Consider the following 12,596-nt stretch of genomic DNA (forward strand, 5'->3'; position numbering starts at 1 on the left):
TAACCTGTTAGATGTTGATGAACGGGATGATGGTGATGATGTCTATGTTAGAGGATCTTTGGTTGATTTCTCACCAAGCTTGATCAACTCGATGTATTATATACGGGGTTTTGAAGAGGATCCAAACTGGTTGGACGAGAATATTGATCAAGTCTTTGCCCTTCTCGCTGACAATCGGATCAAGTGCTGGGAGAATATGAGCTAAAAGTATCTCACAGCTACAAACCAAGTATTGTACAAGCTGGTGTGCTCGAACTGGATCCCTACCATGAACTACACAACGATGAATCATGAGCGTCTCAGGTTCATCTACATGCTCTTCCATTATCGTGGCTTCGAATTTGGAAGGTTGGTCTACAATCAAATTATGTCGATGGCAGAGAATACTAAGGGAGACAAGTCGTGTATAATCATCTTTCCTACCTTGATTCAACAAGTCTTGCTCATTCAATGGATTGTTCCTCCTGACTCCTGCAATGAACATGTTACTGGTTTTCCCAAGTCAGTTGTTAAGGATCGGAAAGTTGGACGAGGATCAGGAGCTGATTCAAGTGCTCCGAATCTCGATGAGGACATAAATCGAACCATTGCTAGTCTCAAGGCTATTCATATTCGCCTGAAGAGTAAGCTGCATATTTTGTTTAGTGTTTCGTGAATCTTGTTACTCATTGTGTTTAATCTAATTGTGCATCTAACTAGGGGGAGAGTACCCGCATCAGATAGCTCAGACAAATGAAGACAGTGATGAGGATAATGGCTGATGTGAGGGATTTTAGAGTTGGTTTTGTGTAGGATTATTGCTTTGTGCGTCTTTTAGTTTGCGTCTTGTTATTTGCTTCGTGTAATCTGATCTTCGGTTGTTTTGAGTCTTTTAGTGTCTTTCATTTGAATCTTCCTTTATGTTTAGAATGTTGCTTATGCTGGTTTTGTACTCTATGACTTAATTAAGGATCTGTTTTCAGTGTTCATGACAGAGTTCTTGATAGATGTTTTGTTCTTTGTTCGGTGTTATGGTTCTGTTGACTCTGCAGGATGCTTAGATTGTCACATTCAGATAAAAAGGGGAGAATGTACGCTCAAGATAAGAGCTTGGCTGTTTGTGGAACAAGAGAAGGAGTCATACATGCTGATCGATGTGTGACATACCGATTCGAGTTAGTTATGGAACGATGACGTGTTAGGTAATCATTGGGTCCAAGATAGTGTGTTGGCGTGAAGCAAAGAAGATTTGGGTTTAGCACAATATTATGAAATATAATATTGTGGCTAGGAACATATATAACTAAATTACCTTGGGTAGATTTAGGTTATGCGTTATTATTGAGAAAAAGCCTGAGCAAGAGAGTTGTTCTTGTTAAGCGAGTGAGAGTACAAAAGCGAGTGACTTATGAGTGCAGCTCGATTTTTGTATTTGAGAAATTAGAAATTGATCCATCTCTAGTCGTGTGTGACTGAGAGTAAATATGATTAAACATATTTAGAAAGATTTTTTAAAAGATTTCTAAATATACAAGAAAGTGTTCTTGGAATCTCTCATGTTTTCCTTTACTTGGTTTTCTCTAAACTTTTAATATTTGGATTTTAGGTCGAAACGAATAACAGATGAAATCAAAATTTAGGGATATTTTGACCATTCCCCATCTTCAATTGCAATTATATATCTAAAATTGATTCAACATTCTCTAACTGAATTAACTGCAGTTATGTTTTATCCATCGATATTATATGAAGCTAAAAGAACAAGACTCACCTCTCATCTTGTTACCAATCAAAATGTCACCTAAACTAATAATAAAATAGATTAATTTTATTTTTAAAAAATCTGAAATAATTGAAAAATAAATAATAACGCCAATTTTAATGATGCTAAACCCTAAACCCAAATCCTAAACCCTAAACCCAAATCATAAAACCTAAACCAAAACCGTAAACCCTAAACCCAAGCCCTATATACTAAACCCAAATCATAAACCCTAAATCCAAACCGTAAACCCTAAACCCAAACTCTATATCTTAAACTCAAATCTTAGACTTTAAACTCAAACCATATACCCAAACCTAATCCCTAGACCCTAAACTCAAATCGTAAACCCTGAACCCAAATTGTAAACCCTGAACCCAAATCTTATATCCTAAAGGTTTGGGTTAATGTTGATGCATGTTGTTTCTTTAGGGTTTAAGGTTTGGGTTTAGAGTCTAGGTTTGGGTTTAGGATCTAGGGTTTGAGTTTAAAGTCTAGGGTTTGGGTTTAAAGTTTACGGTTTGGGTTTAAGGTTTAGGATTTGTGTTTAAGATATAGGGTTTGGGTTTAGGGTTTAGAGTTTGGGTTTAGAATTTAGGGTTTAGGGTTTAAATTTAAGGTTAAGGGTTTAGAATTTAAGATTTATGGTTTATTTAGCGGCGTTAACGTCATTAAAATGAGCGTCATTTTTTCAATTATTTTAGACTTTTTTAAAAAAATTAAAGTATTTTATTATTAATCTATGTGGCATTTTGATTGGTAATAAAAGTAGAGGTGAATTTAAAGGTTCACCTTAGGGGTGAACCTAAAGTTTTGTTCAAGCTAAAATAGATTGAACTTTATCTAATTCTTTTAGATCATAAATCTCTGCAAGTGGTTAAAACAATAAAAGAGGAACATAAGTTGTAGGATAATGAGTAAAAACAACGTAACAAATTTAAACAAACACAATCTAAATCAAATAACTTGTAAACTCAAAATGTCAAATCATAATATATTAAGCCTATAAAATAAGAAGTTAAATGGAGAAAAGCAGCATAAACGAAAAACATAATATATATATATATATATATATATAAATATATTAAATAACTCATAAATATAAATCACAAATCAAATCAAGCAAATAAAAAAAAATTCAACTCCTACTAATTTAAAAATACATGTGGTTTACGACTTTTAATTAAAAAATTTGGAACGATTTTATGTGGATCAATCTATCTGAGATATGTTGATGGTAGAAGCAAGATCAATCAATCCTACTGTGACAAGGGTGGCAGTGTGGTTTAGAAAATGGAGGCTCCCGAATTCCGCTCTAAAAGGGATTTTATTAATTACTTAAGACAACGATAAATGACGGATGCAAAAAGCACAACAGCCAAATTGCACAGACGAACATATGATTCTCTATATAAAGTTAGTTAAAAACAAAAAAAGGATTTTTTTACCAAAAAAAAAAGAGAGGACATACTCTCCCAAACAAGCAGCATTCTATATAACATGTTAACATGTGAAAAGAGAGTTCCAACCCCAACAGAATTCTAAGTAATCTAAAATAATCTTCAATAGATGTGAACTCTGGTCTATGAACAAATATCACCCAAAATCTCATATATCCTCTGGATAATCCCTTTCAGCAAAACGAAAAAACGAGTTTCTGATGAGAGTATTTGGGAAAGAAATCATTATATTCCTTCCCTCTGGTTTTCTCATGCATAGAAACTGGAGCGAAGGCTCCCGTGCAAAGCGACTCCTCATCTTATACACCAAAACTCTAAAAACATTCATGTTCCAAGTAAAACCGAACAAAAACCAAAATATCAAATAAATAGTAACAGAACGAATAGGATTTTTATTGTGAAACCAAAACCAATCTAATTCATCTACAAGTTGAATCAGATTCTTTTAGGTAAGAATATTTTGCACGTACTCTCTCAAGCACTTTTTCAAAAAGTTTAACCCAATAACATTCATCTTTGAAAGTTGAAACTGTCAATTTTTGCATAGTTCAAGTCAGGAAAGAAATAATACAATATTTGTAATACTTAAATTATAAAGATTGATCAAGAACGCAATATAAAGAACTCTCTTTATTAGGTTAAGGAACTTCCTCAAAAACTTAAGCACACAATCTCAATCTCTTAAACTCTTAAAAGGTATTCAACACTCTTGCAACTCTTTATATAGATGTTATGTTTCCTAAACTCTTAGGAACTAACTTTCCTAAACTCTTAGGAATTAACTTTTCTAAAACATATCTAATTTAGGAATATAACTTGCCCTCTAAGTTAACTTCATGTTTATCTCCAACATTCTCCCCTTTAAACTTGAAGTTAACTTCTCCAATGTCTTGAACTCCCACAAGATCCTTCATCTCCTTGAACTTGATTCTCCCTAAGGCTTTAGTTAAGATGTCTGCCTTTTGATCAGTCCCTGGAACATGCTGTACGTCGACTAGCTCATTTTCGATGCACTCACGGATAAAATGGTATTGTTTGTGTATATGTTTGCTGCGACCATGGAATACAGGGTTCTTAGTGAGTGCTATGGCCGATTTATTATCAAGCCGTATCACCACTCGATCACTCTGTGTTCCAACAGTTTCTTCTAACAACTCTTGAAGCCATATGGCTTGTTTTGCGGCTTCGGTTGCTGCCATAAACTCAGCCTCACAAGATGATAAAGCCACCGTCTCTTGCTTCTGAGAACACCAAGTAATTGGACAGCCATTGAGATAAAAAACGTGACCTGTAGTACTTCTGCCGTCATCTTCGTCGATGTTATGACTTGAGTCACTAAATCCCTCAAGCTTCATATCGTTTGCTCTTTCATATACGAGACCAAGTCTTGTCGTTCCCTTTAGGTACCTTAGTACCTGTTTTAATGCTGCTCCATGAGATACCTTTGGATTATGCATGTATCTACTGAGCAATCCAACGCAGAAAGCAAGGTCAGGCCGAGTGTGAAGTAAGTAGCGCAAGCACCCGATCTTACGTCTATAATCTCTTTCATCCATGCTATCTTCCTCGTCTGCCTTGATATCTTTAGACCAAACTCTAGGGGAGTTTGCATAGCATTACACTCGTCCATGCCAGTCTCACTTAAGATTTTGCTCGCGTATCTTCCTTGCTGTAACGTTATCCTCCCCCTTTCTTGATGAACTTCAATCCCAAGGTAGTAAGTTAACAACCCGAGATCACTCATCTCAAAGTTGCTCGACATCTCTTTCTTAAACCCATGTAACATAGACTGATCTGAGCCCGTGATCAATAAATCATCGACGTATACAGCGACTAGAAGAAGACGATCTCCCTCTTGCTTACGATACAAGGCAGGCTCCTTTGAACATCTTTTGAATTTTATCTGCTCTAGGACTTTGTTAAGCCTTTCATTCCAAGCTCTCGGAGCTTGCCTCAGTCCATATAAAGCTTTATTAAGCTTGTATATCTTCTCTTCTTCTCCTTTAACTTCAAATCCTTCTGGTTGTTTGACATACACGATTTCTTTCAAGTCTCCATTGAGGAAAGCGGTTTTTACGTCTAGATGGTGGATCTCCCATCCCTTTGATGCAGCTAGAGCAATAAGAAATCTTACAGTTTCCATGTGTGCAACTCGTGCGAAGACCTCTTCAAAGTCAATACCATGACGTTGAATGTATCCTTTAGCTACTAATCTTGATTTGTACTTGTTGATACTTCCATCTGCGTTCCGTTTGATTTTAAAAATCCACTTTAAGCCAATCGCTTTTTCTCCTGGAGGTAGGTCAACGAGATCCCATGTTTTATTCTTGAGAATTGTGTTAATCTCGTCTTTGCATGCTTCACGCCACACTCTTTCCTCCATTGCTGTTTTAAAATCCCACGGCTCCTCGTTCAAGAGCAGCAAGAGATGCTCTCCTTCTTCCCCCGCAAGATAGATATAATCATCGAGATACGCGGGTTTCTTACTGGTCCTGCTTGATCGTCGCACTTGCAGTTCCTCTGTTTCCTCTGATGACTCTGGCTGCGAATCATTATTCTCTTCCTCGATAGCTTCTTCGATTGTATCTTCACCGTTGACTGTGTCACTCGTGGTTTCTTCAAGTCCCTGTTTCCCATACTCTCCTATCGTGACTTTAAAAATTCCAGGTTTCTCAGCTTCATCTCTTCGAGTCTTGTTCCATTCCCAAGCTTTATCTTCTTCGAATACAACATCTCTACTAACAACTATCCTTTGATGTGTGGGATCATACAATCTGTATGCTTTAGAACCGGGCTCAGTTCCAAGGTGCACAAGAGTATGAGATCTGAAATCCAGTTTCTTCAAGTTTGTCGTCTCTACCTTAGCATGTACGACACACCCAAATACTCGGAGGTGTTTGATATTGGGTTTTATCCCTTTGAACGCCTCATATGGTGTTTGAGAGACCAGCGTCTTTGTTTCGATTCTATTTATGTGGTAGGTCGAGTGTCTTATAGCTTCGCCCCACAGATAGTTTGGTACCTCCATGTGCATCAAGAGGCTCCTTGTCATCTCTAACAAGGTTCTATTGCGTCTCTCCACCACACTGTTTTGCTGCGGGGTGTATGGGGCAGTTAGGTGTCGTTGTATTCCTGATTTTTTACAAAAATCACGAAACTCTGTGCTTGTGAACTCTCCACCTCTGTCCGTTCTCAGTGTCTTGATGGTTTTTCCAGCTTCATGCTCAACTATCTTCTTAAAGCGTTTGAACTTGTCGAATGCCTCTGATTTTTCTTTCAAAAGTATAGACCACATATATCGTGAGCAGTCATCTATGAGCACGAATATATACCTATTTCTTCCAGCAGTGGATGGCGTTATTGGTCCACAAAGATCACCATGTACGAGCTCTAATACTTCATACGCACGGTATGCCGTAGATGTTGGGAATGGTCTCATTGTTTGCTTAGCTCGTAAGCAAGAGTTACAGATCTCTTTTTCGACCCTTAGCTCGGGTAGACCAGCGACAAGTTCCTTACTTATCATTGCTTTCATAGCATCAGCTCCAAGATGTCCAAGACGTGCATGCCATCGCGAGGCCTCACACTGTGTTTGTGTTTGTAAGAACTTCTGTTCTTCTATCTCCATCAGAACTTTATACAGCCGGTTTCTTGATCTTGGTGCCTTCACGATGAGGTTACCATCCTTATCATGTTGAGTAAGATAGTTCTCTCTTATTCTCACATCACATCCCGATTCCATGGCTTGACCGAGGCTTATAATATTGCTCTTAAGTTCTGGGATAAAATAGACGTCTGCAAGTGTTTTCTTTTTCCCGTCTAGACTCACGAACAGAATGGAACCTTTCCCTTTGATATCTATCTTCGAATCATCTCCAAAACGAACTTTTCCCGTGATTGTGTCGTCTAAGAACTTAAAGTAGCTTAGGTTTCCAGTCATGTGGTTGCTGGCTCCGTTGTCTAAGTACCACACTCTGTCGATATCAGTACTTGATTCAAACTCTTTAGGTTTCACGTTTCGTTTGTTGAGATAGACGATTTCGTGCATCATGAGTCTGTCGGCTTCTTGGGTTTCATCTCCATCTTTACTCTCAGTTGTTTCTTGTAGCTTAAGAAATCTATCGGGACATGTAGCTGCAAAGTGTCCTAGCTTGTCACATCTAAAACATGTGATCTTTGATGTGTCTCGACTTTCCCAATAAGATCTTCCGTTGTCTCGATTGTCCCAATACGACCTACCACGTCCTCTTCCTCTGCCATAGTATCGACCGCCTCAACCACGTCCTCCTTGATAGCCTCGGTATGCTTGTGGTTCTGCATTAGTATACATGAGCTTGCTCTGATCTTCTTGTGTGTCTTCCTCCTCTTCTTCCGCCATGATACGCTCCTCGTATGCTTTCAAACGCCCTATAACGTCTTCAAAACTCGCGGTGTTTAAATCCAATAGTTGCTCGAGCGAAACGATTATATGGATATACTTCTTGCGTGGTAACCCTTGAAGGAATTTTTTACGAGTTTCGCTTCATTCCTACTCTCACCCAATGCAGCGGACTTTGATGATATCTCTGTTAACTTGCCCACGAAGTCATCAATCTTATCAGTTTCTTTCATCTTTAGCCGCTCGAATTCAGTCATCAAGGTTTGTAGCCTTGCTTCTCGAACCCTATCTGCTCCTACATGTCGGGTCTTTATTGCGTCCCAAACCTTCTTTGCGGTCTCAAGTGTTCCAACTTCTAGGATCAGATTCTCCGGGATTGATTGAAAGAGAAGGGCTGTCGCTAAGTCATTCTTGTCTCCTTCGGTTGATTCGCTCTCGACTACTTCCCACACTTTATGAACCCTAAGTAGCATCTTCATCCGTATTGCCCATACGGTGTAATTGGTTGCTGTTAACATCGGACACTTTATGAATGAACCTCCGTCCTTCTTAGTTGTCGTCATTACCAAGTCACCCATGATTCTCGATCAAACCCTTGATCAACTGTTGACAATCGGTTCTGGCTCTGATACCAAATATAAGCTCAAGATTGATCAAGAACACAATATAAAGAACTCTCTTTATTAGCTTAAGAAACTTCCTCAAAATACTTAAGCACACAATCTCAATCTCTTAAACTCTTAAAAAGTATGCAACACTCTTGCAACTCTTTATATAGATGTTATGTTTCCTAAACTCTTAGGAACTAACTTTCCTAAACTCTTAGGAATTAACTTTTCTAAAACATATTTAATTTAGGAATATAACTTGCCCTCTAAGTTAACTTCATGTTTATCTCCAACATAAATGGTTTTGTGCGGTATATATAGGTTTATAGAGATTTTATTTGCTATTTGCATTAACAGTTAAAATTTATTAGTTACAAAACCTTACAAATTTGTTTGTTGATTTTGTCAAAAAATACTGTAAATAATATATAAATTAATTCTTAACATACGTAATATGTTTGAAAAGTATTGTGTAGTGATAAAATATATATTGTGTTTATATTAATTGTTTATAAGTTGTAAAATCATTATCCATATCTAGTTGACATGTGGGAGACCAACTAAAGATTTGTCATCTCAACTGACCAGATTTTTAACACATGATATGTTGGTTTATTTGAAGTTCTGGTCCAGGGATCACTCGACAATAAAATTTAAAGTTAATGAACCACTTCGCCAAACTCGGGCATAGAATTTTTACAGTGGGATAGAAGGATTAGTGAACACAAAAAGCTAGATATATTATTAAAACACATATCTAATCTATTAATTTAAAATTTTATTTTATCTACTATTAATAAGTCACAGTAAAACCACTTAAAAAATAAGATAACTATTTAATATGACATATTTAACTATTTACAATAATAATAAGATAACTATCAATTTTAATTTTATTTATTTAATTACAAAAAAAATCTGTTGAGAAAAAACCTAATAAAATCTTACTTAAAATTTTAAATATTTTTATAAAATATCACATTAATTAATTTTGTAATTAGTAATATAATATTATTATAAATCAATGTTAACTACAATATTATTAAAAACACAAAAAATAAAATTTTATACTATTTTTTATAAACTATATAATTATATTTCGTATTATATAAAATAGAAATGGTCTATGAATTAAATATAAAAAAAATTGTTTTAAACAGGTAAAATTAACAAATTTATATTTTAAATTGTTTCATTTAAATAAATTACCACTCATCATTTAAGTAGGTTAAAATTCATAAAATATATAATATTTTTATACAAAAATAAATTAATCAACATAGGTTAAAATTTTATATCTACAACTAATTTTTTAGTGACAATATTCTTCCGGAAATATATATTTTATTGGGAATGTAATTGTTTAAAGGTACATTTCTTTTTGTTAATAAAATATAATATGAGTAATTTAGGCTAATTTTTAAAAAACATTAGGCTAATTTGTTAAGTTAACTATGACTTATGTATAGTAAATTTTTTATAGGACTCTCTTTTAATAGAGTAGATGACAAATCAAATTTTCATCATAAGTTTTTAATTTTAACTATAAAAACTTTGTTGAGAAAAATTAAGAAAATATTACCAAAAATTAAAAATATTTCATTAAACAATATATTAATGTAGTAACAAAAACAAATTCAAACTAAAAATGATATATTAATGCAGTTTTCCAAAGTTTTCTTGACAAAATATAAATATAAATCATAGATGATAAAGAATAACTTTTGAAATGCACGACCAAAAAAAGCTATATATGTTATTAAAATTAAAAGGAATCTAATTTTTTGAATTCTTAATTAAAAATAAATAAAACTTAATATCATAACATCCAAAAATATTCTACATCAATAAAATTTGGGAAATTGCCAAAATTACCACATTCATAATACCACTTTCAATGTTTACACTAACCATTTTTCCCTTCACTTTTAAAGAGGAAAAACGACATTTATAACCATAGGATTAACTTAACTAGATTTAGTTTTAGAGTTCAAAGGTGTGGTAGGCTTTTTGGAATGTGAAATTTAGGATTCTAATAAATATATAAATAATTACTTAAACATTTTAAAAATAATTTAAAAACTAGTTTCAAAACTAATTTTTGATTTTCAAAAATAAATTTTGAAAAAATTTCAAACTAAACATTTATAAAAAATTTGAATTCAAAAAATCTAATTCGAAAAAATTAAGAAAAGAGAATTTTCATGTTTACCACTTTCTTGGTAACATTATTTATGTTTATCACCACTAAAGAGACATTTTCAAAAATTTCTTCTTCATTAACTCGCAAAAGACTCTTATACCTTTGTTCTTTATATATATAAATAATAAATATTATTTAAATAAACAAAAAATTTAAAATATATTATACTTTTTCAAATTCGAACTTTTTGTAATTTGTTTTTGACTTTTTTCGAATTTGTTTTCTCAAAATTTATTTTTGAAAATCAAAAATTATATTTGAAACTATTTTTTTTTAAATTATATTTTAAGTAGTTATTTATATATTTATTAGAATCCTAAATTTCACATTTCAAAAATTCTACCCCACCCCTCAAATCTAAACCTTAAGTCTATATTAGTTACCCCTAGGGTTACAAATGTATTTTACCCTTTATTAAAAGTGAGGGTAAAAATTGTTAATCTAAACATTAAGAATGATACTATGAATGTGGTATTTTTGGCAATTTCCCAAAAAAAAAATTAAAAATAATTATTTATTATATATATATAGAGAACAATAGTATAAAAATCTTTTAACGAAGAAAGTATTTTTGAAAATGTTTCTTTAGTGGTGGTAAACATGAATAATGGTAACAAGAAAGTGCTAAACATGAAAATTCCCAATAAAATTTACTAAAATAATATTATAGATGCTATGTATAAAATTTATTAAAATAATAGGGCTACATTATTTAAACAAAACAGTGTTTTTTTATAAATCCTATAAAATACTAAAATGATATATGTTAAATTATATTTTTTAAACTGAACATGTTATAAAGTTTCTTAAACATATTTCTTTTTATAATATAAATAAATAAATTTAAAAAATTTATTATATGAAAAATCTATAAATTAAAGAAAAAACATACTTTGAATGAGATTATCTATTTTATTATTTCATATTGTTATTTTATTGTACCTAACTCAAAAATATATTAGTAAGTAATAAAAATTAATAACAAAGTAAAATGTATTAAGCAAATTATTATATATTAATAATACCGAATAAGAAATATAAACAATAGAATTATAGAGTTACACAATATATAACACTAAAATGAAAATTATATATTTAAAACATTTGTAATAATATCAGATACATTTATAAAATGAAAAAATACCCGCACTGACGTGCAAGTTAAAATCTAGTCTAATCTATTAATATAGGATCATATTTTAAACTTACCATGGCATGATTTCTTTTGGACCTATCAAATATGTTGTGACTAAATATAAATACTTCGTATATACTTTTAAAATAATGTATTTTTGTATTAATCATATTCAGGTGATATGATTGTTTCCATTAGTTTTTGGTTTTAGTTTTTCGTTTTTAGTTCTTGGTTTTAGATTTTGGTTTTTGATCTTTAACTTTTAGATTTTGATTTTTTTTATTTTCAGCTTCGGCTTTTGGTTTTGGTGTTTAGTTTTTAGTTTTTAGATTTTGGTTTTGCTGTATTCTTAGTTTTTTAATAAAATAAACAATACATTGTTTTAAAATAATAAAATAAATAGTAATAAAGTTTTTTAAAATTACCATTAAAATTTATCAAAATATAGTGGTTATTATATAAAATAAACCATACTTTTAAGTTATTTTATTTTTAAGTATTATACTAAAATATAAAATCACTACCCATATATGGACCAATGGTTATTGCTCTTAAGGCATTATGCTTCAAAAGTATGCTGCCTACCAAAAATCAGACATTTTTATGGCAACTGATGTCATGTTGTATATCAGTAAAGAAAAATTTTGCGAGCGAGAGGAATCCAAGGTGATATATGTTGTGCCAGATGTGGAGCACTCGAGGAATCCATAAACCATGTGTTTTTTTGAATGTCAACAGGCGATTCAAGTCTGGGCATTTTCACAGATTCCAACGAATCCATTTTTTTTTTCCAACCCAGTCCCTCTTTGCAAATATGGATCATCTATATTGGAGAGTTTCTCTGCAAATGAAGGATAATCAATTTGCATGGGAAAAGAAGAAATAAGAAATATGGATATTGATGCCATGGCCACTCTTAAACTCGCAGAAAGAGAATCACTATTCTGGCCGGAGGCACAAGCTACCATACTAGCACTACAGAAAATATGGGTAGTAATAGCGGATGAAAAACGCTATGGGTTTGGTAAAATAGCGCTTCTTTCGCCGCTCTGACAGCGCCCGTTATAATAG

This window comes from Brassica napus, chromosome C2 (assembly GCF_020379485.1).
Source record: "Brassica napus cultivar Da-Ae chromosome C2, Da-Ae, whole genome shotgun sequence".
Classification (NCBI taxonomy): domain Eukaryota; kingdom Viridiplantae; phylum Streptophyta; class Magnoliopsida; order Brassicales; family Brassicaceae; genus Brassica; species Brassica napus.